The sequence below is a fragment of the Amblyomma americanum genome, chromosome 11, assembly GCF_052857255.1.
Source record: "Amblyomma americanum isolate KBUSLIRL-KWMA chromosome 11, ASM5285725v1, whole genome shotgun sequence".
NCBI lineage: Eukaryota > Metazoa > Arthropoda > Arachnida > Ixodida > Ixodidae > Amblyomma > Amblyomma americanum.
Genome location: NC_135507.1, coordinates 17,535,084 through 17,558,909, shown reverse-complemented (window position 1 = coordinate 17,558,909; position 23,826 = coordinate 17,535,084). Strand labels below are relative to the sequence as shown.

Sequence of the window (23,826 nt, the reverse complement as noted above, 5' to 3'; positions counted from 1 at the left end):
ACTGAGCGAGTTCCACTCGGCCAGATGCAGCTATCGCGTCCCTCCAGGTTTAGCCAGAGCTAAACCACAGTCATTTTTTTTAAATTCATTTTTCTCGGCGATGAATACGTCTTAAGTTACCAGACAAACTTCATAACAGTCAGAAAGAGCAAATGAATCCATTTTTACTGGGAAAGATGAATGGGCGGAGTTTTGCTCGCGGTCCCTTTAACGCAGGATGCATTTAAGAGATTCTCATTGGCGTTTAATGTCCACAGTTACACTGGTCATAGGATTTTCGAACAGTATTCGCAACCTGAACGTTCATAATCAGTTGAAAAGCAGCAGCTAGTTTGTCTAAGTGGTATCTCCGTGAACTTCACTCCGCTCCCTATCTGAGTATGCATTTTGTAAGTCGCTAATTCCACATGAATAATTCGAATCGATTGCTGGGAAAGCTCTTATACGAAGCCCTCCGCCGTGGATGGAGAATTCGAGCCGTTAAGGTCCGGTCGCTTGACCGGTCACGTGAGAGCCCGTTGTGGTAGTCAAGGTTGTCAGAAAGCCTGCAGCTCTTGCACTTTGCTGTTGTTATTAGGCGTTGTAGCACCCTTCCTGCGCAGGTGGTTCACGCACTCTGTCGCGCTCCTACAAGCCGTGGTGCACTTGCACGCTCGGCATTACCAGGAAATCGGGACTAGCGCTTCTAGTTCGGTCAGCTGCCACCACATGGCGCATGGCTTTGAATATTAGAAAATAACGTATTGGCATCATCAGGGACATAAGAAAAACGGGAATGATGATAGAGTGGCTGCATAACTGAACATGGTATGCCGCTAGGCCTAGCGGAACCGGTTGGGAGCTGTCCTCAATTGGAACAGACGCTCTTAGTGACGACCCCCTCCCCCTCTTCCCCTCCTGATTTGGTTCGGAAAACTTTCACGTTCATGCTCACGGGCCTTTAAAAACAGTGCGAAAAATTCCAAGACGAACAAGGAACCCTTATCCGGAACTCATTTTATTACGCTCTAAAAAGAAAGGAGTAAGAAAGCGAGTAAGCGATCCTCCAGTGCACTCTCTTTTATAAACAGGAGCACGCTAGAGGACTGCAGCTTACCCCCTTTTTATTCCCATATAGGCGTATTTGTGTTTAGAGTGTATGTGTTCCTTTGTTTGGCCTGTCCTCCTCTCTCTGTTTTCAAAGATCTAAGTTCAGTAGAACCGTATGTTGGCATAAAAGCATGTAACCCTGAGCTGGAAGAAACAAAACCATCGTCCGTGACTAGTTTAGGCACGCCTAGCTTGAAAATAGCGCCACAGATGTGGTCAGAGCTCCAGGCGTACTCGAAAAATAAGGAAACAAAAGAAAGCCAGGCGATGGAAAGATTTCCCCGCTCAAGGTGCACGCAATTCCCAAAACAAACAAAGCTCTACCTGTCTTGTTTATGTTTTTATGCGTTGTTTTTTTTTCATTCTAACCCGAGTGTTGCCGGATCCTGTCGCCACGCGGTGCGCAAGTGAGCCTCTCATTCTCCGAAAGCAAAACGCAAGCGAGCGAGACGCGAACCAATCTGGTTTTCATCGTTTCTCAACCATGGCGTGTCCTCATCGTTGCAAGCTGTGTGCAAACAAACTCCCTTCTTCCCTGCGATGCCGGTCCGCGTCGGGCGTTTGCACCTCGGACGTCCGTTTCCACGTGACCTGTGTTTATTTCCCGGTTTAGTTTTGCACGTCATCGTCGTCGACATTCGTTTCGCGCATTCCGTGGCCGCATTTTTCGGTCCCGACAAGGAGCACGGCGATCGCGCCGTCTGTCGCCCTGAGATGCAAGTGCGTGCACATTTCGGGACGCTCCGGAAGTGGGTGGATCGTAAAAGACTGTAGTGTACCAGTCTGACACATGGATGACAATTCTGCTCTGAAGCGGAGACCGCCTACAACTGTGGCATCTTAGTGATCGCCTGAGAAGAGCTAAGACCCCCTGTGCTTGAAATTCGTCTGCGCTGAAGCAGCCGTCTTTAGGCCCGTTGCACGTCGTCAAAAATTGTAGAGGACACTGAAGCTCCGCCTTTAGGATATGAAGTGATAGCGTTAAAGGGTTTATGCTCACATATGCAGAATTCGTCATTTTCTACTTATCCGAGAAAAATCCCTAGCGAAGCGATCTACGACGCAGGTGAGCCTCCTTGATCACTTACTGGGGGCATGTAACCTTGTAGCGCTCATAAATCTCTCGCAGTCCTCATACCACTCCTGGCGCAGTCAGGTGCAGCCAGCGGTGGGGCTTGTGCGACCCAGGTTGTTCATCCCTAGCAACCTCTAGTGGCTAATATAATTTAACTGCCACCTGCCATGGTGCGCAGTGCTCACAATCCGGTGGGAAGGTTGTAATGGCGCCACAAGGTTACGTGATCGAGGCGGTTCACCTGTCCCCTTTGGTTGCGGCTCTGGTTATTTTTCGTGGATTTTTCGCTATAGTCAAGGACGCCAACAAAGACTTCTGATTTTCTGCGACACAAGCTCTTTAATGCGATTGCGTTAAAAAGGCGAAATGAGCCTTGTCATTCTTCGCTCACAAAATGTGATACCCCAATTTCATTTTGACTACTTGAGTTTTCACCTTCCAATAAACATTACAAAATACCGGATGATCATGCATCAGATGCGACCATTCTGCGAAAGCATTTGGATTTACCCCCAATGATTACTTTGACTAAGATCGAAATTGTAAGTTACCGCTGGTACTGCCCTTGCAATTCTTCTGCCGGCGATTGCTCCACCGTGGTCACACTAAGATGTTAATTAAGATCAGAAGTTTTAGGCACATAACTGTAGCCTGGCAGATCTGCGTCACCACGCACACAATACCCCACAGTATAGCCTTCAAGTGCTGCTGTCACAATCTGGAGTCCAGATCAGAGTCTCGAATGAATTTTAGAAGAAGGCAGGAAGCCTCCGTCCTGCATGACCTGCTTCCCCGAGAGTAAACAATGGCGAAGCGTGGCGCTTCTGCCCTCTTGGGGGAACCTCTCCGCGTTGCGATCTGGGCAGCGCATAAGATAAAACGTCTATACGACCGCACGCACCACATGATGAACACAACGGAGATGATGCCAGGCCCGTCTTACGAATCCACACTGGGGGCATGAGCAGAGCCCGTGCGAATGCGGTGTAGCAAACTGGGTTCCATGTTTTAAATGGATGTTTTTATAATTCGAGGCTTCACGCACGCGGCAGAAGATTTCTGGAGGTGAAGGTAGGCGTAAGAGTGCGGTTGCGTGGTTGGGTGGCTTGGTGGATGGGCAGGGAATGGCACTTCTCAAGTGAATCGACGGTGGCGGTGGGCAGGTGGCTGATGGGTGGTGCTTCTGAAGCGTGAGGGCTTCACGCTGCGATGCTACAGAATGACAGACGCCTGCATTTTCGCATTGTGACAGTGGTACAGTGGGACATTGTGGCACTGGGCAGTGGACTACTTTGGCAGTACGAGCGCTAGAAAATGTCTCAAACTGTAAATTTTATTAATTGATGAATGAACTGAAAGTATTCTCGATGGGTGTTGCCGATGAGAACGGTGGCTATTAATATCAGAGAAGATGAAAGCTTCATAAGCACTGAAACTATCGTTATTCGATCAGTCAACAAACTTCAACACAGCATTTTGATAAGGTGTCCGCGGATAGCTCAACATCACACAGCTCATAACCAAAATACACGACGCGTACTCCGTAACTTTCGACCACCGGGAAGTAATTGCATACTAACTAAAAGGTTCCACATAAAAGGCGTAGAAGGACACGGGCATTTGGAGATGTCAGACAAGATCTTCACGTGCCCACATCTTTCTGCGCGCTTTATATAAGCCATGGCTTACCAATTCTCCTACGTCTTAATTTTACTGATTAAAAAGGTATCAAGTGTAATTAAAGTTAGCTTCTTGCTGTCCCAACCGGCTTTAGAAGGAAATGGTCGGATGTTGGCTGCGCACTGAACTGGAGACCTCCTCGTCGGACACTACTCGCCTTGAAATGCAGCCACAAGTCCGGTGGCGCGAATCGCGAGCTGTGATGCGGCATTAGTTTGAGAAGGAGTGAGAAGACCGTAAGCGGAACTGATGCACCGCCGATGTATCGAAACGTCATGTGCTGCTCGGAAAGAGCCAGGACACGAGTACGTCCTCCGAATCCTTCACTTGGCCCAGGAGACAGAACTCGTTGAACGTTTCTCGCCAACGATCACAACATATATGCTTCGCAATAAGAGAATAAAATTCAATCAGTTAAATAAGATTGTGTTGAGCAAAAGGGACACCACCATGGCGGCAATGGCTTGACACTTTTTCATGAGTTCCGATTTTTATTTTTGCTTTGGCTTTTTTTTTCGAATTCAATATTCGTTTCTGTAAATAAGTTTCTTTTTTACCACACCATTATTTCCAGACGTAAACTTACAGATCCTACAGGTGGTTTGTCGTCACCAGCCTTTCTGCACCTTTGCAGTCATCGCCAGGGCTAGGTTTTGATTCTCTTTTTCTTGCCGACATATAAGAAAAGTCATAAAGGTAATGACTATCACTGATGCTGTTGTAATGCTGACGATGTCCAACGCATATACCACAGAGTCCTACAGACTTAAGACAGTGACTAAGTATCGTTTCACATGGTCACACACACACAAAAAAAATATGAGCTAGCACTACCAAAAGAACCGGACGCGGAGCATGATAGAACGTAAGTGCTGACCTACAACTAACGTATTGCTGTGCCTGTACAGAAATGCACGCGACTGCGCAGATGCAGTAGAGAACAATATAAATAACAAAAAAAGAATCAGAAGCAAAGCAATAGAAAGAGCAACGGATAGAGGAAGAAGGAAGGATGGAAGGAGAATAAATATTAATAATTGGTTTTTGGGGAAAGAAAATGGCGCAGTATCTGTCTCATATATCGTTGGACACCTGAACCGCGCCGTAAGGGAAGGGATAAAGGAGGGAGTGAAAGAAGAAAGGAAGAGGTGCCGTAGTGGAGGGCTCCGAAAAAAGAAGAAAATAGAGAACAAAAGAAAGGAAGAAAAACGAAAGGAAAGAAAAAAGCAAGGAAAGGAAAGAGAAAGGACAGAAGGAAGAAAGATGGAAAGGAAGAAAAACGAAAGGGCGAAGAACAGAAGGAAGGAGAGGAAATAAGAGAGGAGGAGGCGAAAATAAGTATAAAAGAAAGAGGGCGAAGAACAGATAGGGAAAGAAGCATGATGAAAGCGAACCAAAGGCAGTATATGCAGTATCATTGCAGGAAGTTGAAAGTAGGGAGGTAGAAGAAATAGAGATAGTGGAAAGTAGGGAGGTAGAAGAATAGAAAGGAAGGTTAGAAAAGGAAGAAAAGCGGAAAAAGAAGTACAGCGTAAAGGAAACAAAAAAAAAGCGAGAGAAAAAGTTGATGAGAAAAGGAAGAGAGGAAGCTCAAGAGGGTGAAAGAAAAGAAGGCAGAAAAAAAAAACACATTTCTGCGTTTGCGCATGAATATATTACCATTTGCCCGGCGCCTGTGCGTGTTGCGTCTGCTCTATTAGCGCTGTTAGGAGGGACTAATGCAATAACCAGCACCCCGCGAACGCACTGGTACAGTCCCATTTCTCTCTAGCACATGTCAGAAAACATACCAACTCAAGTATAAAAGGTATTCATGTATAACTTTTTCACGCTTACCGATAGACCAGTAAAAGTACCATGTTTTATTACAGCTGCGGAATTACCACAAGAGTACTGCGCGATAGTCGAAGCCATGTAAAAAGCACTGCACAAGTGTTCTAGTAGTTACCGCCTAATAACCAAAATACTGAAGCTGCTTTCAGCAAGAATGCCACCTTGCCACACCTGCTGTGTGAGCCGAAAGTGAGATGGGTTGAATTTCTATTAAATTTTCGCCGAGGTTAACTTTTTTCGAATAATAGGTATACCTATTATTCTAAAAAAGTTCATCTCGGCTTCATATTCAAGTGTTCTTTCTATAGAAAGAACACTTGAACATGAAGTTGAAACGTTTCTTGAAAGATTACAAACCTGACTATAGGGGAAAACGCGCTCGTTATTTTCGCTTGGGTGGCTATTTAAACCGCTGCTTACTCGTAAAGCTAAGATCTGGCTTATATTAGCAATTTACCGCATTTTCCTACTAAAAGTAATGTCGGTCTCTCGCAATTTTCTCGTGGACAAATTTTCAGTCCAGCCGTTGATTTTATTCACAACTATCCGCAAGCCAATGGCTCCTCATCATCAGCAAGGTGTTCTCACGGCTTGTGCACACGCCTTTTTGTCTGCCTTAAAACGGCCATATATGTTTAAAACAACTTTGAAATTTTATATGTATACACACCGACTCTTCATTGGCCTGTTTGCAAATTTAGTTACCGAAGTAGCTTTCTTAATGCTTTATTAAATCGCCTTTGTTTGTGGCAGTTAGTAAAAACGGTTACTAAGCATTCCACAAACGTTTCCTCGCAACAAAGCGATCCCGACTCGTTGTTCAGCGTGACAAGCACATCAGCATAGTGCGTCCGCCGAATTAATCCCCGCGAGGCCCATACAATTCGGATTCAGTGATTCCTATTGTGAGAGTCACTAACGCTTCGCCCCACTAGTGTGGGCGTTTCAATAAAGCTTATCGATAAACGAGTTACTTGCACAACCCAGCTAAGATATAGCTCTGAGATATAGCTTACCTGAGGCCCGGAAGTCATCTTAAGTCACCTTAAGCCGCTATGAACAACTATTCGAATAATCGGCCACGTTCGAAACAAGTAGTACAATGTGAAATCACGTTCATTGAACACACACATTATTGCGCAGAATGGGGTCCCACATTACAAAGACTTTACCGGCAACTGCATCCTGGCTCCTGTTCGACTTTGGTAGGCACGTAAGGTGTACTCATGTATATGCAATACATGAATAAGGACACGATTAAGATATGGTAACTCTTAAATTGTAATTAGGCTTTACTGTGAGGCACTTCTCGCAGGAACATTAAAGCCAACTCCAAATGCGGCAGCAGGTGAGACATTAAACCTTACTCTAGAGATTTCATTTCTCAGAGAAAACAGAGAAAATTACGAGCGACTCGGTCGGCGCTGACGTCAGCTAAGGTATACGGCGCTTATCGCTTGCATGTCTTTTTCACCGCTTTGACTTAATCACAAGCCGACTTTGGGAAATTTTCGGGAAGGCCTTGCATCACCGCCCGAAATTCGACAATATCCAGGTTTCGGCATCGATTACAACGTCGCCGCAGGAGTCAAGCAATGTAAACATCCGAAGCCTCTTGAATGAAAGGAGCCCTAACGTCAAACACTCACCATCCTTGTGTAAACGAACGGATAGTCTATATGCACCAACAATGTTTGTAAAACTGAACCACCTGGGTCTGAGCAAGACGTAGGAGGGGCTCAGAAAGCTCTCTCCCACGACTGCGCAGCGTGATGAAAACTTTCTCCTTTTTGCTCTTTTTCTTTGTTAATTTCACCCGTTGGCTGCCCTTTGTCGCGCAGCCGTACCAGCTGACCCAGGGCTAAATGTTACGGAACAGGAGAAGAGCGTACTGCCTTTACGACTGGGCGTGTGGCGCTGTCTCGTCGTGTTCCGTAACTTCCTGGTCAGTGCGCACTCCTTCCCGAAATAACTGCCGCATCCGCTAAATCGCTCGCGCGTTTCCAAACCGCCTTGCAAAATAACCCCCCCCCCCCCCCCCGGTCCGGCCATCTCTGTCCTGCCATTAACAGCGTCCAAAAAACGCCATATCTTCTGAGGCCGGCTCGAAGCCAGTGTGCAGAACCTGTGGCACAATAGGTTTTCAAGAGAGGTACAGCCGGGGTGAAAAGTCTCTGGACCACGCGTTCCTCAAACGAAGCCGATAGCTCTGCTATTAGCCGGGGTTGGAGAGCACACTTCTGGAGGTAGAAGTCAAAATTTTGTTCTTCCATCTCCACAAATGTGGTCTCCGGCCGCCGGCTAATAGTAGACATATCGTCTTCGTTTGAGGAACGCGTGGTCCAGAGACCTTTGTTCCCGACTGTACCTCACAATCCTACAGATTTCATCGCGAAGGGTGACGCTTAAGAAAAAGTCAATTTTGTCTACAAGTTTGGCCACGATTAAGATAATTTTCTTTCGTCGTCTAAATTCGCGTCCGTCGCTCGATCTTTAGGCGGGCCTACCGTAAATAGCACACGCCCTTAAATACCTGACTGGCGACACTGAACGAATGACTGACATACGCAGGGTAGTGGAATACCGCACGAGATAACGATGTCCCAAGGCCTCGAGGGTAGCGTGGACAGCTCGTTGATTCGTTCTTCCATCCAACTTAAATTCGACTCATGCGACAGAAAAGCCCTCGGTGTGTGTTTTTGTGTGCGATATGTGCGAAAGATGGGCACCTGGCCGGGGAATGTCGGCACCTATTCCGAAATCAATGAGTTATCGGCGGCAAAGTGGTTTGAATCCAGCGGTCGACGCAGAATCTGCCGATGCGGTACCTAACGAATAATTTCAGTAGAATGTCATCGCCTGCCTCACTCGAATGATGGAGACTACATTTAGAGCGTTGGCAATTCTCTCTATAAGCTTCATAGCGGGGTTTATGTAGCCTAGCAGCGCTTGACTTAAATCCTTTATCCGGTTGTTTCCAGTCGTTTGGTCGCATAAGTTGATCATTGACATGATGGCAGGGATCAAAGTGCGAAGCTGACTCCTGTCAGATGTTCGCGTACACGATATACGACACAATTAAACTATGAATAAATTGGCGTTTTCCAGTATTAAGACCTAATACCTGCTCTAACTTCGCATTTAGGAAGGTGTGTAAGTGTTGTTGTTGTTAGCATCGTATGCTACTCTTATAATTCGGCGTTGTCGAAGACGAACGCAGGTAAAACTTGACTTCATTTTTACACAAAGGCAGCACAGCTAGCAGCTGTGACCTTCGCCCGTCGCAGTATCAAAATTGCCGATGGCCAAACTGCTGCAAGTCCGCTCTCAGCCACCTTGCGAGTCACATTCATCCATCATCGGCGTTTTCTTGAAGAAAACCTCAACACTCACACTTAGACATCTCAAATGAACTTATCACAATACCGCAAATGGTCTTGAAAAGCTATCTCTTGTGCACAAATTAAGAAATCTTGGATCATCACGCGTGTATAGAGAGAACCAACCAACACTGCTTGCGTTGCGTGTTGCTTGTCCATAGTTGCCGCTCGCATGCGTATATTTTAGGTTGTCGTTGTCTAGGCCAGCATTTATCCATGAACAACGCGATAACCAACGATGAAAGCGTCGCACTGTCACATAAGCAGACCCAGGGAGAAATAATACAGTGCCTTCCCCACTAGGGTAGAAGAGCCAGACGACTGGCGCGTAGGGGAAGCAGCGTGGGCGGGAGTTGAATTCGACGCGTCTCCCTGAGAACCCTCGAAGTCCCGATGTCGACAGCATCGAATGTAAAAAGAAGAACAAACAGAACGCTTGTGCTAGTCGAAAATCGCCTTAAAGTACTACATTCCGTGCGTCGTCCTCATCTTTTTCGTCGCGTGTTAGCGCTATACTGGTGAGTATTCTCCTTACTAAAGCCAACTAGCTCATCTAGTGACAGTAACTGGGTAGCACGCCATGTCCCAAATGACGTTTTCCAGTCTACGCCGCGTCGGAGGCCATCAAGCAAACCAAAAAACGCGGAGAAGATTTTTCCCCAAAAAGTCGATCCCTCCTGCCCACGAAAGGGCCTTCAACGAAAAGCGAAAGGTCATGGCCCCCCAAGCCGGCCATCTTAGCGCTGCCGTAAAGTTGTTTGTTTGTTTTTACGCACGAGCGCAGTCCTACCGAAGTCCATGGATATTTATTTTGCCCCGATATTTAAAACTTCCCCTTTGGGAAGCATCCCCCGACTGCTCCCAAAACCGAGAGCATTGGGAAAGTAAGTCATCGGATACGAATCCATCGCCGCGCACCTAAAGAAAGTGTGAGGAGGTTTATGAGAGAACCGTATCTGTCAGTGAACGGCAAGGAGCAAGTACGAAACTACCGTTACCGAGTCAAAGTAAGTAGAACGATGACACCTGCGCAAGCCACTGCACGATCTACGTGTGTTAGCAGATTCGAAACTTTCCTCGCGAAGCCTTATCTTTCTCTTGCAAAAGTGGAAAACAAGCGGAAGAGAATGGCCAGCGGCGAGAGATGTGAACTGGATCTCGTTTTCTCAATAAACGTCCATTTCCCCCATTACAATAAGACACGTTATTTTCGCGGAAACCGATATAATTTCCGGCACTTGATGAGCTTCCCTGCGCAGGGCGACGACGGAAACGGCTACACAGCGGAAGAGCCGAGTTTCGAGGCTCAGTTTTTCTTCTTTTTTTTCTGTCCTGCTGGGGCGTGTTCCGTAGCAGCCAGAAGAGGACCGGCAGGCGGGAAAGCAGAGCGGGTGGGGCAAGCACGGGCAAACATAACATGCAGGAGAAGCCAACCATCAGGCACGAGCATGCCCAAGCGTAAACTAGTCAAAAGAGTTGGAGGTCGGGCCTGGGAATTGAGAGACCGAAGGCTCACCTGCATGGGCAGAGATGAAGGCAGGCGTTTCCAAACAGGACGCGAAGCCACCGCCGATACTCGGGGCACAGAGAGAAGCAGACCAGGCGCCTCTCGCGGCCGCGACCGCGGGCTGCCCCCCTGGAGACCGGGGCCCCGTTGCCAGGGCGACGGGGCGAAAAACGAGGTGACGTCAGTCGCTACGTCATTCACGCGAGCCTCCCGACGTCACGCCGCAACCCTGTACGCCAAGACCGCGGCGCCGCGTCGCGACCGGCGTGCAAACCAGATGTTTCGGCTGGACGGAGGAAAGGAGGAGGATGCGGAGAAAAGCGCGGGAAAACGGAGGGGATTTGGAGTCCCTATTTTTAGCCCAGACGGGGAAAGCGGAAGGAGATGCTCTCGATCAACGACTTGGCGGGCGAGAGCGCACGACCCTCTCCACCGAATCGTCGCGCTGCCGGCGTTTTCATGACGCCGGCTGTGACATCGAGAAACGCTGGAACGGAGCGTAAGTTTGAAGAACCCGGAGGAGGGTCGTCCGCGGCTGGATGTCCGGATCAACCCCGTATCTTGCATGCCTGTCTTGATACAATGCCATCTGTGAATGCACTTTTAACCAAGAACGGGGACTCCTGAGGGAACCGGGTGCGTTAGGATGCGCCACGGAACAAATCAGGGGAAGCCGAGCAATGAAAGAGGCAAAAAAGCACACAAGATACAATGTCCAACGTTCGCCTCTTTCTCTCGGAAACCCGTTCGTGTGCTAACGTTGCTGCGGTGCTTCCCTGTTGCGTCAGAGGCGACTCGGAGCGGGCTTCCTTCACGCCTAGCCCAGGCTTCCTTCCGCTCCCATGAGCCTGGAACGGACAATGGGTGCACTGCGTAGTTTGATTTCTTCACTGTCTATCCTTTTTCATCGGATATGTCTAGCTGACTCGATTCGGCCGTCTCACATTTATTCATACCAATAAAGAGATGATCACAAAGGTGCCATCAACCTCCAAGCTTCAATTTCAAGTTATACAGACAACCAAAGAGTTGCGAAAAACGTCGAGACGATAATCGCACCGCTGACCAAGCATCAACTCTTCTGACCGATCTCACTTAACATGTTAAAAAAAAAATCATAGGGGGCACCTAATAAGTCTGTGTTACCTACAGTAAAGTTACCTGGCTATTGACGCCCTTCCGGAAGTGACATTACTACTGGTCTGGTGTTGTCTCTTTCTCCAGCGAATTGGAGATGAATCCATTCCCCCCGCCAAATCGAGAAATGTTGCACAGGAATTAAAGTCTAGCTGTACCCGATTTTTTGGACGAAAAAAAGTCAAAGAAATGCATGGCTCAAATGGTACCGCCCCTTTCAATGGTAACCCAAAATCGGCCCCTGTTACGGTATTAATACAGCGTGCAGACTGGCCCGATGTTCCTACACTGTTGCTCGTGCCATGGAAACCATCGTTAGAGCGTGAGATGAAAAAATACAAGGCGATTGGACATCTTATACGAAAATTGCGCGAACGTAGTTACCTTCGAAGATTCACACACGGACAGAATCTTTAATAATAATTGGCTTTTTGGAGGAAGGAAAATGGCGCAGTATCTGTCTCATATATCGCTGGACACCTGAACCGCACCGTAAGTGAAGGGATAAAGGATGGAGTGAAAGAAGAAAGGAAGAAAAAGGTGCCGTAGTGGAGGGCTCCGGAATAATTTCGACCAGCTGGGGATCATTAACGTGCACTGACACCGCACAGCTAACGGGCGCCTTAGCGTTTTGCCACCATAAAAACGCAGCCGCCGCTGTCGGGTTCGAACCCGGGAACACCGGATCAGTAGCCGAGTTCCCGGGTTCAAACCCGACCGCGGCGGCTGCGCTTTTCGGGATTTTGAAGATGGCCGATAGTGATTGCGTGGGTGGCATTGGGTGACTGCACAGCCCTAGGAGGCAATGCACCTAGGAAGGTGGTGGGGTTGGCTTGTGTATGATGTATGGCAGCCTTCTAGCTATGAGGGGGCGGTGAGGAGGCGGCTACTGGATATTGATTATTCTGGAGGATAGACACTTCTCTATGCGAAGCTTCTGCTTTCGGAAGGAGAACTGTTGTTGAATGGATCCGCCCCGATGGCTCAATGGTTAGGGCGCTGGCCTACTGATCCGGAGTACCAGGGTCCGAACCCGACCGCGGCGGCCGCGTTTCGATGGATGCGAAACGCAAAAGGCGCCCTTGTGATGTAGGTGCACGTTCAAGATCACCAGGTGGTTGAAATTATTCCGGAGCCCTCCAATACGGCACCTCTTTCTTCTTTCGCGACAAAAGCATGGGCAGAGAGCCACGGCACGAATCCCGCAGGGTTTATTTAGCTGTCGCAGTTTATACAAAATGGGGCAACGCCCCTTCAGCTTATCAACCTGCACACACGTGGCTAGACGCGATGTGATATACCCAGTTTTGTTACAACAAAAAAAGACATTGGCTATTGACAGATGCGCCATGAAGTTACACATACGACATCTGCTGAAAGTTCCAGTCCTACTCCTGTCGTGGTGGTCTTGTCCGTCTCAGTGACTTCCTTGGAACTGGCGTTGGGGGCGCACTGTGTGGTACGGTGGCGGCTGCTGTGGCACTCTTAGCTGGTACATTGTCGTGAGGCTTAGGGCTCGAGCACTTGAGCTCAGTGTCGCGGTCGTCGAGACTGAAGTCGCGTTGGAAGGCATCCCCAGACGGCGATTGTGCCGAAGGGAATGCCTCTCCTCACTACATGGTCCGTGCCTTGGAGGCCAGGGTACCACACAGGTTGGTCCCCATAGGCAGTCGGGTAGCGTTGTCCGTACTCTTCGGCCTTGGACGACTTATGCTGGAGTTCGTCCACACTGCAAAGGAGAGGACCTGTAAGCCAACAATGCAAGCCAGAAAACCCGCGTCGCTTAGTGTTTTTTTTTTCAGCAGTCTCCACAACACATGCGCCCCTCTTTCAGCTAGACCATTCGAACGCGGGAATCTTGGACTTGATGCTATGTATTGTCGGAAAAAACTGCCATCGGGATTGCATAAAGAGCGTAAATCGCTCTAGTTTCATTAACGATGGTCCTGGCTGAAGTGTCATTGAGACCTTCCGCCTCCTGAAAGTATGATAAGGCGTCATGGCCTCACAGGTACGATTTCCCGCTGTAATGAAAGAGGTCGATTACGACACGGTACCATGGCTGGTAAGGAGCAGGGTGCATCATAAGAGGTTGCTTCGGCTGACTGTGGGCATACTATAGGTTCTGTGCTCACTGTACTCACGGCGTGCACTTAATCATCATTGCTGAGGCAATCGCTTTTGCGTTTGATGGGAGCCCCTAAAACATGTCCGCGAACAGGAGCTGCTATCCTGGAACAAAGTGCAAGTCAAAATCATATCTGAGCAATAGAAAAAATCGCTGCAGCCTCGGTGGCATATCGCAAGCGGCTCTCCTATAGATGGCAATTAAAGGGCGAGGGTCGGTTTGAATGGTCACTGGTCGGCCGCACACAAAGTAGTCAAATTTTTCACAGCCATACGCAATAGCGAGAGTCTTTCTATATTAGACCAGTGCTTTTCTAGATCCACATGCCACGGGTTCCATGTTCTGCTATGGTGTGTGCCTTTGCTTCTATGCCCGGGTCAAACATTGACAACAGCGGGTCTTCGCTCAAGCTGTGGCATAGTTGACAGCACTCGTCTGCGTCTTTTTTGATAATGGTTCTCAAAAGCTGCGTCCTATCTGCCAGGGCTAGAATGAACGTCACAATTTAGTTAACACCGTGCATTATTTGCGCGGCAAGCTTGTCGCTCTGCTCTGGAATCTGCAACATGCACCGAACAAAGAAGGACCCTGCCTGACACCTTCTGCGATAACGCATTTGTCCGGGTTAAATGTTAGTCCCGCTTAATTTGCAGCCTTTAGCACGGACCTCAATCATTCGTCATGCTCTTCTCTTGAGGTGTCCCAAACCAGTATGTCATCGACTTGGATTTCTGTGCCTGGCAGTGCCTCAAAAATATCGTTTAGGGTCTTTTGAGATATCTCCGATATTGACGAGATCCCGAAAGGCAACCGCTGGAAATGGTAGTGGCCGAAGGGTGCCGTAAATGTGCAGGTTTTGGACGGTTCCTTGTGAAGCGGAATCCGATAGAAACCAGAGTTTGCATCTAAGCACGTGACCCTGTGCACTCCTGTGATCTCGGCGTCGCGCCAACGTCGTCGCGCCTAGGCATTTCATAGTGTTTTCCCGTCCTTCTTGCGTACTATGACGAGAGGGTTTACCGAGTCCGTGGGCTCGGTCAATATGCGATTCTGCCTCCCCTCTCCATTGTGCTTCCCCGCTCGGTTACTGTGGGCTCGGTCACTGTGCGATTGTGCCTCCCCGGTACATTGTGCTCGCCCGCTCGGTCACTGTGGGCTCGGTCACAGTGCGATTGTGCCTCCCCGGTACATTGTGCTCGCCCGCTCGCTCACTGTGGGCTCTGTCACTGTGCGACTGTGCCTCCCCGCTCCTCTGGAAGCTGTTCCTTCAAGGCTAACGTTACACGTCTCGCCGGCTGGGTTACTGGTTGTGCTCTGTCACGAAGAACCATGCGGTACCTGGGCTGGGCACAGCCTATATCAGAAAAAAAGGTGCCGAAATTCGTGCGCAACTTTTTCTGAGCTGTTCTGCAATACGCTGTGCAATTGTCGAGTTAGCCGCCTAAGGTTCTAGCACTCCTGCAAATCGAGGATTGTTTGCCCTCCCTTTCGTACGACGAAGAAGTCCTGTGTCGAAGTATATTGTTGTTTAGAGTCTCTTCTCGCTTATGGTTCCCAGATACTTGATTTGGCTTCCACCGTATGATCGCAAAACCACGCTGCTTGGCTTTAAATGTTGTTTCGGGTGCATCTTTGCATACAGCGCGAATGACAGCAGATTAGCTTGACAACAAACATTTCCCCCACCTTCGCTTGCACTGTCCAGTCCGGCTAGGTAGTCACTGTGTTGACAGATTATTTCAAATCAGTCTTCGCTACCCTGGAACTCGCCAACTTGCGTTTTTGTTCAGCAGCATGTGGCAAAGTAGTCTTTCCCTTGACATGCCGGAAACGTCTTTCCGAACGCTGGGCATTTTCGTGGGGCATGCGTCCTTCCGTACTTCGGCCATTTATAACGCGCTTGCTGCCTTGCATTTGACTCATCTCTAATCTTGCGTACCGGACCAACCTGGTTTTGTTTTCGCAACCAAACATTCTGGTGTGCTGCCGCTTCCTCGGCTGCCTTGCATAGTTACTCTGCATTCTTCAGCGTTAACTGGCTGTTGGCTAGAAGCTCCTCGCTACTCTTTGCTTCATGCGTTCCAAAAACAACCTTTTCGAAAAGCACTCGACTATGTCTCGCGCGAGATTTTAAAATTCAAGATGAAGACCATGTAACTTGCTGTCGAAGTTATCAAGCGGCGTGAAGACTCTCTTGATGAAAGAATACAGTGTGTGGTTATAGGGGGCCGTGAGTCTGAATACATAGATGTGACATCAGGAGTTCCACGGGGATTTGTTCTCGAGACTCGGACAATTGCTGTTCTTAATATATATCAATGATATCGCAATTGATATATCTCCTCATAGTAGAGTATTCACCGACGATTGTGTAATCAATAGGATTTTCAGTAGCCGCGATACGGAAATTTTGCAGGAATATTTAAACAGCATAGCCGGATGGTGCCAGTCTTGAGAGCCACAGTTGAATGCTAAGAAATGCTATAAAGTCACATTTAGAGGAAATAGGTTTTTCGTTCTGATGAAATTTGAAAAATTTTTATATATGAGACAGATACTGCGCCATTTCCTTTCCTCAAAAAAACAATTATATAATTATATATTCACTAGAAAAAAAAAACGTCTGATATAAAGTAAAGGACCTAAAGATCTCATATTCAATCAACACATTAATAGGATGGTAAATAAAACAAGTGGAATTCATAGCTTGGTAAACCGGACACCTCGTAGTGCTTCCCGCAAATTAAAACTTGCAGGTTATCATGCGCTGGTAAGGCTCTGCTTGAAATACGCTAGTGTCTTATGAGACCCTCACCAACACTATCTAATAGATAAATTACAACGTATGCAAGACCTGGCAGTCAGGTTGATATCCAAGCAATATTAAAAAGAAGCTAGCGTCAGTGACATGAAAAATAGTACTGATGGAACGGCGAAAAAAAAAATGTAGGCTGAAACTGACGCATTTCATGCATTCTAATTTGGCAGAAATCTAGAAGCATGGATATGTTCAAGCCTTCCACTACATGTCGGCCACAAGGGACTACGAAAACAAGATTCGCGATATTAAGTGTAAAATTAAGTTCCTGAAATCCTGATTTTTTCCCAAAATAATCACTGAATGAAATGGCGCATGCCAGCAGCAGCGCCTTTCTTTCCTTAATGAGCGAGATGCGATTGCACTTTTCTTGTTTTGTTTTTGCCCCTAAGGCCTATCTGCACTTTTTCTTTTTATTTGTTGAAACTGTATAACCGTGATGTTATCTATTTCATTGTGAAGCCCGCTCTCCTGCTGTAATGTCTTGGCACAGCAGGGTAGTGTGCAAATAAATACATTTAGAAGGCTTACTTAAAGATAGAGTAATTGATATGAAACTTTATCGAAAGTCTTAGCAAAGCCAGAGAAGATACTGTCGTTTTGTAAACCGTCGTCTAAAGACGATGTCGCGATACGGATGAGACAAAAGTTGAGTCAAACAAGAAAAATTATTCCGTAAACTGTGCTGACAAGACCTGAAGGACCAGTTGCTTTCCAGGAAAGAAACGATATTGGAATATAATATGTGCTCTAGAAGTTTACAATGAATGCTTGTTAATCAAATTGACCTGCTGTCGAGAGGCCGATTCGGATTACCTGACTTTAAGAAGTGGAACCACCCTCGCCCTAAGAAGTGGAACCACCCTCGCCCCCTTCCAGCCCGCCGGCATTATGGAGTGTTATACGGATTGGGTGAAAGGTGTTCTAAATATATGCTGGAATAAACTGCACTATTCTGCAGAAACTTAAAATAATGTTGTGAACCCCGCAACTGAACGATAACATCAGACCCTGAATTAACTTCGCCTCGCATGCGGGAGGTGCGGGGTTCGATCCCCAGTGTCGCCGGGTGCCCACCGGTGATACAATTGGTGCAAGCTCCCCTGGTCTGGTGCTCGGCTTCTTTAGGGTGAAATGCTTGGGAAATGGGTCTTTGACCCCACCTTGAGTAATCGAAAATACCATGTGTCATGGCGCTCCTTGGCCATAGTCCCTTGCGCCATGAAAATTCATAATCATCTTCATCTGAATTAACTTCACAATGCCTGCAAAATCAATGGCCGCTGATGTTGTCGCTTATCTCTCCGCTTTGCTGTTGTATGTTTAAAATTTTTTGGTATCTTGTTCATGATTACATGATTTTGTACACTGCTGTTCCTGCATGGTTTTTTGGTGGAATATCATGCAGGAACAGCAGTGTACAAAATCATGTAATCATGAACAAGATACCAAAAAATTTTAAACATACAACAGCAAAGCGGAGAGATAAGCGACAACATCAGCGGCCATTGATTTTGCAGGCATTGTGAAGTTAATTCAGATGAAGATGATTATGAATTTTCATGGCGCAAGGGACTATGGCCAAGGAGCGCCATGACACATGGTATTTTCGATTACTCAAGGTGGGGTCAAAGACCCATTTCCCAAGCATTTCACCCTAAAGAAGCCGAGCACCAGACCAGGGGAGCTTGCACCAATTGTATCACCGGTGGGCACCCGGCGACACTGGGGATCGAACCCCGCACCTCCCGCATGCGAGGCGAAGTTAATTCAGGGTCTGATGTTATCGTTCAGTTGCGGGGTTCACAACATTATTTTAAGTTTCTGCAGAATAGTGCAGTTTATTCCAGCATATATTTAGAACACCTTTCACCCAATCCGTATAACACTCCATAATGCCGGCGGGCTGGAAGGGGGCGAGGGTGGTTCCACTTCTTAGGGCGAGGGTGGTTCCACTTCTTAAAGTCAGGTAATCCGAATCGGCCTCTCGACAGCAGGTCAATTTGATTAACAAGCATTCATTGTAAACTTCTAGAGCACATTTTTTTTTTTTTTTTTTTTTTTTGGTGGAATATGGGGTTGGCAACCTGGGGCCGAGGAGCGCGGATGTGATTCACGTCGGCTCCGGAAATTCTGTCTCGTTGTGCCAGAAACGTTTATCGGATGTTGGATTCAATGATACCTTGTGCATGGGAACACGTCAGGACCACGTGGATACCAAATTTGTTACTGTGAGTGCAACCGTTTGTCTGTTGCTATCGATTTTGTGCGGACCGCCTGGGACGCGCTAGGCGTCCGTTAGGCCTAGCCCATCTTCGGCCGGAGACGCCGGCCCGGAGGCCCCTGCGCCGCCGGTAAACCGCCGATTCTGTGGACCCACCATGTCGATGGAGGTGACCGTCGAAGGTACGGACCTGGATCCGGAACATTATGACAGCAGCTGGGTCAAAGTGCTCCAACGAAAGGTTGAAGCGAAACACCAACGGAAGCTTCTCGAAGGTTCCAAGGAGAACGCCAAGGTGGAGACGCGCCGTGTCGGACGCGGGGAAGCCGGATACAAAATTGCAGGTGGGGCCGTTTTAGGCCCTACCAAAGCGGTCCGGAGGAAAGCGGCTGAACGATCGATCGCTATGAATCTTCCGAGATTCCCGGATGAAGGCATCAAGGTGATTCTTAGGCCTCGTGAAGGTCTGGGCGTGATTAAACGCACGTCGGGCCCGCTGATCAGTCAGGCCCTCGCCAAGGCTGCCGGACTCGGCTGGTCGGAGCAGGACTCATGGTGTGTAAACGGAAAGCAAGGTACGGTGCTCTTTCATTCCTTGGACTTTAACCGAGGCGTGAAGGTAGCTGCAATCCGTTGCTTTAAACTCGACGACAACGAGCACGAAGTTGTGGCCAATATGATCGCACCGGAGGATTGCGGGCGAGGGGTAGTCCACGGGATCTCTGAGAGGTTCACGGAAGAACAGTTGCTGAAAGCACTGAGAAAGGATCCGAAGAATCCAGACGTCGCTGGAGTGCGTCGGATGGGCAAGACTTCTACTATTATTATCACCTTTCTGGAAGCTGACGTTCCAAGGTTTGTCAGGATTGAAGGCATGCTCATGCCCTGCTGGTTGTTCAAAAAGAGATATGAAGTCTGCTTCAGGTGTGGAGAACTTGGTCATCGCTCCGATGTGTGCGACAGTGAAAACCCAAAGTGTCGTGGCTGTGCGGTGGTGTCGCCGGCCGAAGATCATCAATGCGTTCCCAAGTGTCGCCTATGTGGAAAAGGCCATCTGACGGGTGACAAGCATTGCAAGGAACTCTTCCGTACGCCATACGTAATCAAGAAGAAACAGTGGGAAGCAAAGTTAGCTGCCGAGGAGGAGGCCAAGAAGCAGCAGCAAGTCCGTTTCAGTCGTAGAGATGGCCGCAGTGCGTCCCACGAGCGACCCTCGAGCCATCCGAGGTACCGTTCCGCTTCGTTTCCTCGCCTGCAGCCGCCTTCGTCCAAGACGACGACGGAGGGCTCTCGATTGAAGCAACAGCAGCAGCAGCACCAGCACCAGCACCAGCAGCAGCACCAGCAGCGGCAGCACCAGCAGCGGCAGCAGCAGCAGCAGCACCAGCAGCAGCAGCAGCAGCAGCGGCAGCAGCAGCAGCAGCAGAAACAGCAGCAGGCGTCAAAAGTGGATTGTGTAAGTAGTGTCTCTCAGGACTCAGATGAAGTCAAGGCTCTCAAAGACCAGAACCGATTATTACAAGCGAAAGTTAAGGCGCTGCAGGAACAGGTTATGGCGATAGGCAGGACTTCGCAGCCGATGAATGATGTAACGCAGCCGGGGCAGCTGCCGCGGAAGGAGCAGGCAGAGCTCCCTAGGGAAAGTCCTCCAGCAACAAAAAAGAAGAGAGGTTCAGAGGAGGATCTTGAAACCCGTATACAAGGATTAGAAAGACGACTCAATAAAAAGGAACAGGATGATCAGATTTTTCAACAGCAAGTTATGGCCGCTTTGGAGCACCTGAGGGCTGCTATGGAACAGCTGCGCGCCGATATGGCAAGCAGAGACGAGAGAATTCAGTGGGTATATCAGGAAATTATTAACCTTCAAAATGGCTCTGCGTCACCGTAGACATACCATTTGGCAGTGGAACTGTAGGGGCTTCGGTCGCAAACGCGCGGTACTCCAGACTTTTTTGATGAGCAGTGACAAACCCGAAGTAATCGCGTTGCAGGAGTGCGGTAAGCACGCCAAGCTGGCGAGTTACAAATCGTACGTAGGACGAGGTGACAACACGCGAGTAGCCACTCTCGTCAAAAGGAATATAACGGTGTTGCAGCATGATACCGGGACTACAAATCTGGACCATATTCTGATTGAGATAATCTCGCAAAAGAGGAAACTCAATAGTCTGTTCATTCTAAATGTGTATAGCCCGCCACGCCAAAAAAGTCCTTGCGGCTTCGATGAGCTCTTCGCGAAAGCGCGCGTGATCTCGAAGGGAGGGCCCCTTTTGATAGTCGGGGACTTTAACGCGCATCACCCGGCATGGGGGTATAAGTACACGCAGGTAAAGGGACGCGAACTATGGACTAGTATTCAGCAGAATGGCCTAGTGCTTCTGACGGATCCCCTAAGACCTACCCGTCAGGGCAACAGTGTTTCGACAGACACGTCCCCGGACTTAACTCTAACCGGAGGCCGCATCTCTGCCACCTGGTGCAACACGGACGAAAACTTGGGTAGCGATCATAAAATTATCGAAATTGTAGTCGACAACGGACCACCGGTTGCCCGCACCAAGAAGGTGGCTTCGGTGAACTGGGAGGCTTTCCGAAATGGCCGCACGGGGCAGGAGGAAGGCATAAGCAACATTGATGACTGGAGTAAAAATGTCCTTCAGTCGGTCCGCGAGGCAACCGAGGAGGTAGAGGTTGACGAAGAAGTCCAGGGAGTAGATCGTCACATGGTCCGTCTCTGGCGCAAGAAGAAGGACCTTGAAACGCGGATTGCGGACAAGAGGGGGAACAGGAACTTGCGAAGACAATTGGCCTTGCTTAACAAGGAAATCGAAGAGTACGCGCTCGTTTTAACAAGGCAAAACTGGAACAACATTTGCGACCAACTGGACCGAAACATCGGGAAGGCAGGTACGTGGCACTTGCTTCGGCATCTTCTAGATCCGGACAAGTCCAAACTGGAGGCCAGGCAACAACTTCACCGGCTAGTACATACATTTGACGGGACCACGGATACGCTCATATCCCAAGTCCGGGACCGGTACTTGAGCTGCGCGACGGGTACAGCTGAACCGCTACCAGATTACGGGGGGCAGGAAAACCCGGACTTAGATAAACCGATAACGGTTGCCGAAGTCCGGGCAGAAATAAACAGATTGAGGACCAGGACTGCCGTGGGTCCGGACAAGGTCAGCAACCGAATTCTACGAAATTTGGACGACACGTCGATCCGACATCTCGCTGCCTTTATGCAGGAGTGTTGGGAAGCCGGTCGACTGCCGACAGCATGGAAGGACGCGAACCTTGTGTTCCTCCCGAAGCCGGGAAAACAGCCGGGTTTCGAGCACCTGCGTCCCATTTCGCTCACGTCGTGCGTGGGCAAACTGATGGAACATGTGATTCAGACCCGGCTGAACCGATTTTTTGAGGACAAGTGTTTATATCCAAATACCATGATTGGATTTAGACCGCATTTGTCGGCATGTGATGTCATGCTGCAGCTAAAAGAACAGATAATAGAAAATCCAACGCTAGACACCAGGGTGATCGTTGGTCTAGAGTAAAGCACTCGGCCATTCTGGAGGGTCTGGCTGCGTTAGACGTGGGTGTTCGTACCTACAACTACATACGCGATTTCCTTACAAACAGAACGGCATCTATAAGCATGGGGGGTAACACACTGACGGGTATTCAACTGGGCAACAAGGGCACACCGCAGGGATCGGTGTTGTCCCCGACCCTGTTTAATATCGCCATGCTTGGTCTCCCCGCACAACTGGACAAAATTCCGGGGCTGAACCATACGTTGTACGCAGATGACCTGACTCTGTGGATGTGCAGGGGCAGTGATAGCCAAATTGAACTGACGCTTCAAAGAGCTATAGATGTAACAGAAAAATACTTAGAACCAATCGGTCTCAGGTGCTCGGCCGAGAAATCGGAAGCGCTATTTCTCGCGCCCATGCGGTCGCCACAGCGTCGGCGCATAAAGCAGGACGGACCGTATAACGCGGGAATCACACTCAGGGTCAACGGTAATGTAATTCCAGCGGTAGAAAGCATTAGGGTTCTAGGATTACGAATTCAGGCGAACGGCAGGAACTCGGAAACGATTCAGAGACTAGAGGCTAGCACCAGTCAAACTTGCCGACTCCTAAAACGAATCGCTAACAAACATGCGGGTATGAAAGAAGCTAACCTCCTTAGGCTAGTGCAATCTTTTATAATCAGCAGGATAGTCTACGTGGCACCTTATTTGCGGCTTTACCAGGCGGAAAAGGACAAACTGGATGTTTTAATCCGTAAAGGGATAAAAACAGCACTAGGTTTACCACCCTGTGCGCCAACAAAAAAGATTTTGAGTCTAGGGGTTTCGAATACCCTCGAAGAGCTCATTGAGGCTGCAAGGACCTCGCAGTATCAGAGACTTTTACGCAGTCGTACTGGTCGCAGCATTCTGGAGAAGCTGGGGCACGAGCCTCGAGCGTGCTCGAGACGTACGGACCTGGTTCCTAGACAGGTTAGGGACAAATTAAAGATACCCCCACTCCCCAAAAACATGCATCCCATCTATCATGAGAGCCGGAGGAAGGAAAGAGCAGTAGCGTTGCAAGCCCGCTTTCAGGGCAGACAGGATGTCTTGTATACGGATGCCGCACAATGCACAAACAGTTCGGGGCACATTTCGGTAGCCACTAGGGAAAACGGAGGCCCGGTAGCGTGCTGCAGCACCAGACACTCGACAGTAACGGAGGCGGAAGAGTTGGCCATTGCGCTGGCTCTAACTCAACAACAGGTTAAAATTATCGTGAGTGACTCAAAATCAGCAATTAGAAACTTTGACGCGGGCTGCATTTCAGCTACAGCAGCACGAGTGTTGGCCGGCAGTCCACCACCGGCAGAACTGGTAGCGCTCATCTGGACACCCGCGCACCAAGGGTTGAGGGGAAACGAGA

The 23,826-nt window shown here is 48.7% G+C and overlaps 1 protein-coding gene across 2 annotated transcripts in view; it reads right to left on the bottom strand.

The window, feature by feature from the left end:
* Window positions 1-10,664, bottom strand: part of LOC144111210 (uncharacterized) — a 72,064-nt gene extending 61,400 nt beyond the window's left edge. For both annotated transcript variants that reach the window (XR_013310000.1, XM_077644421.1), the window contains exon 1: window positions 10,574-10,664. The gene's annotated coding sequence lies outside the window, so the exon portion shown is untranslated. The remainder of the gene's footprint in view (window positions 1-10,573) is intronic.
* Between the last annotated feature and the right edge of the window lie 13,162 nt (window positions 10,665-23,826).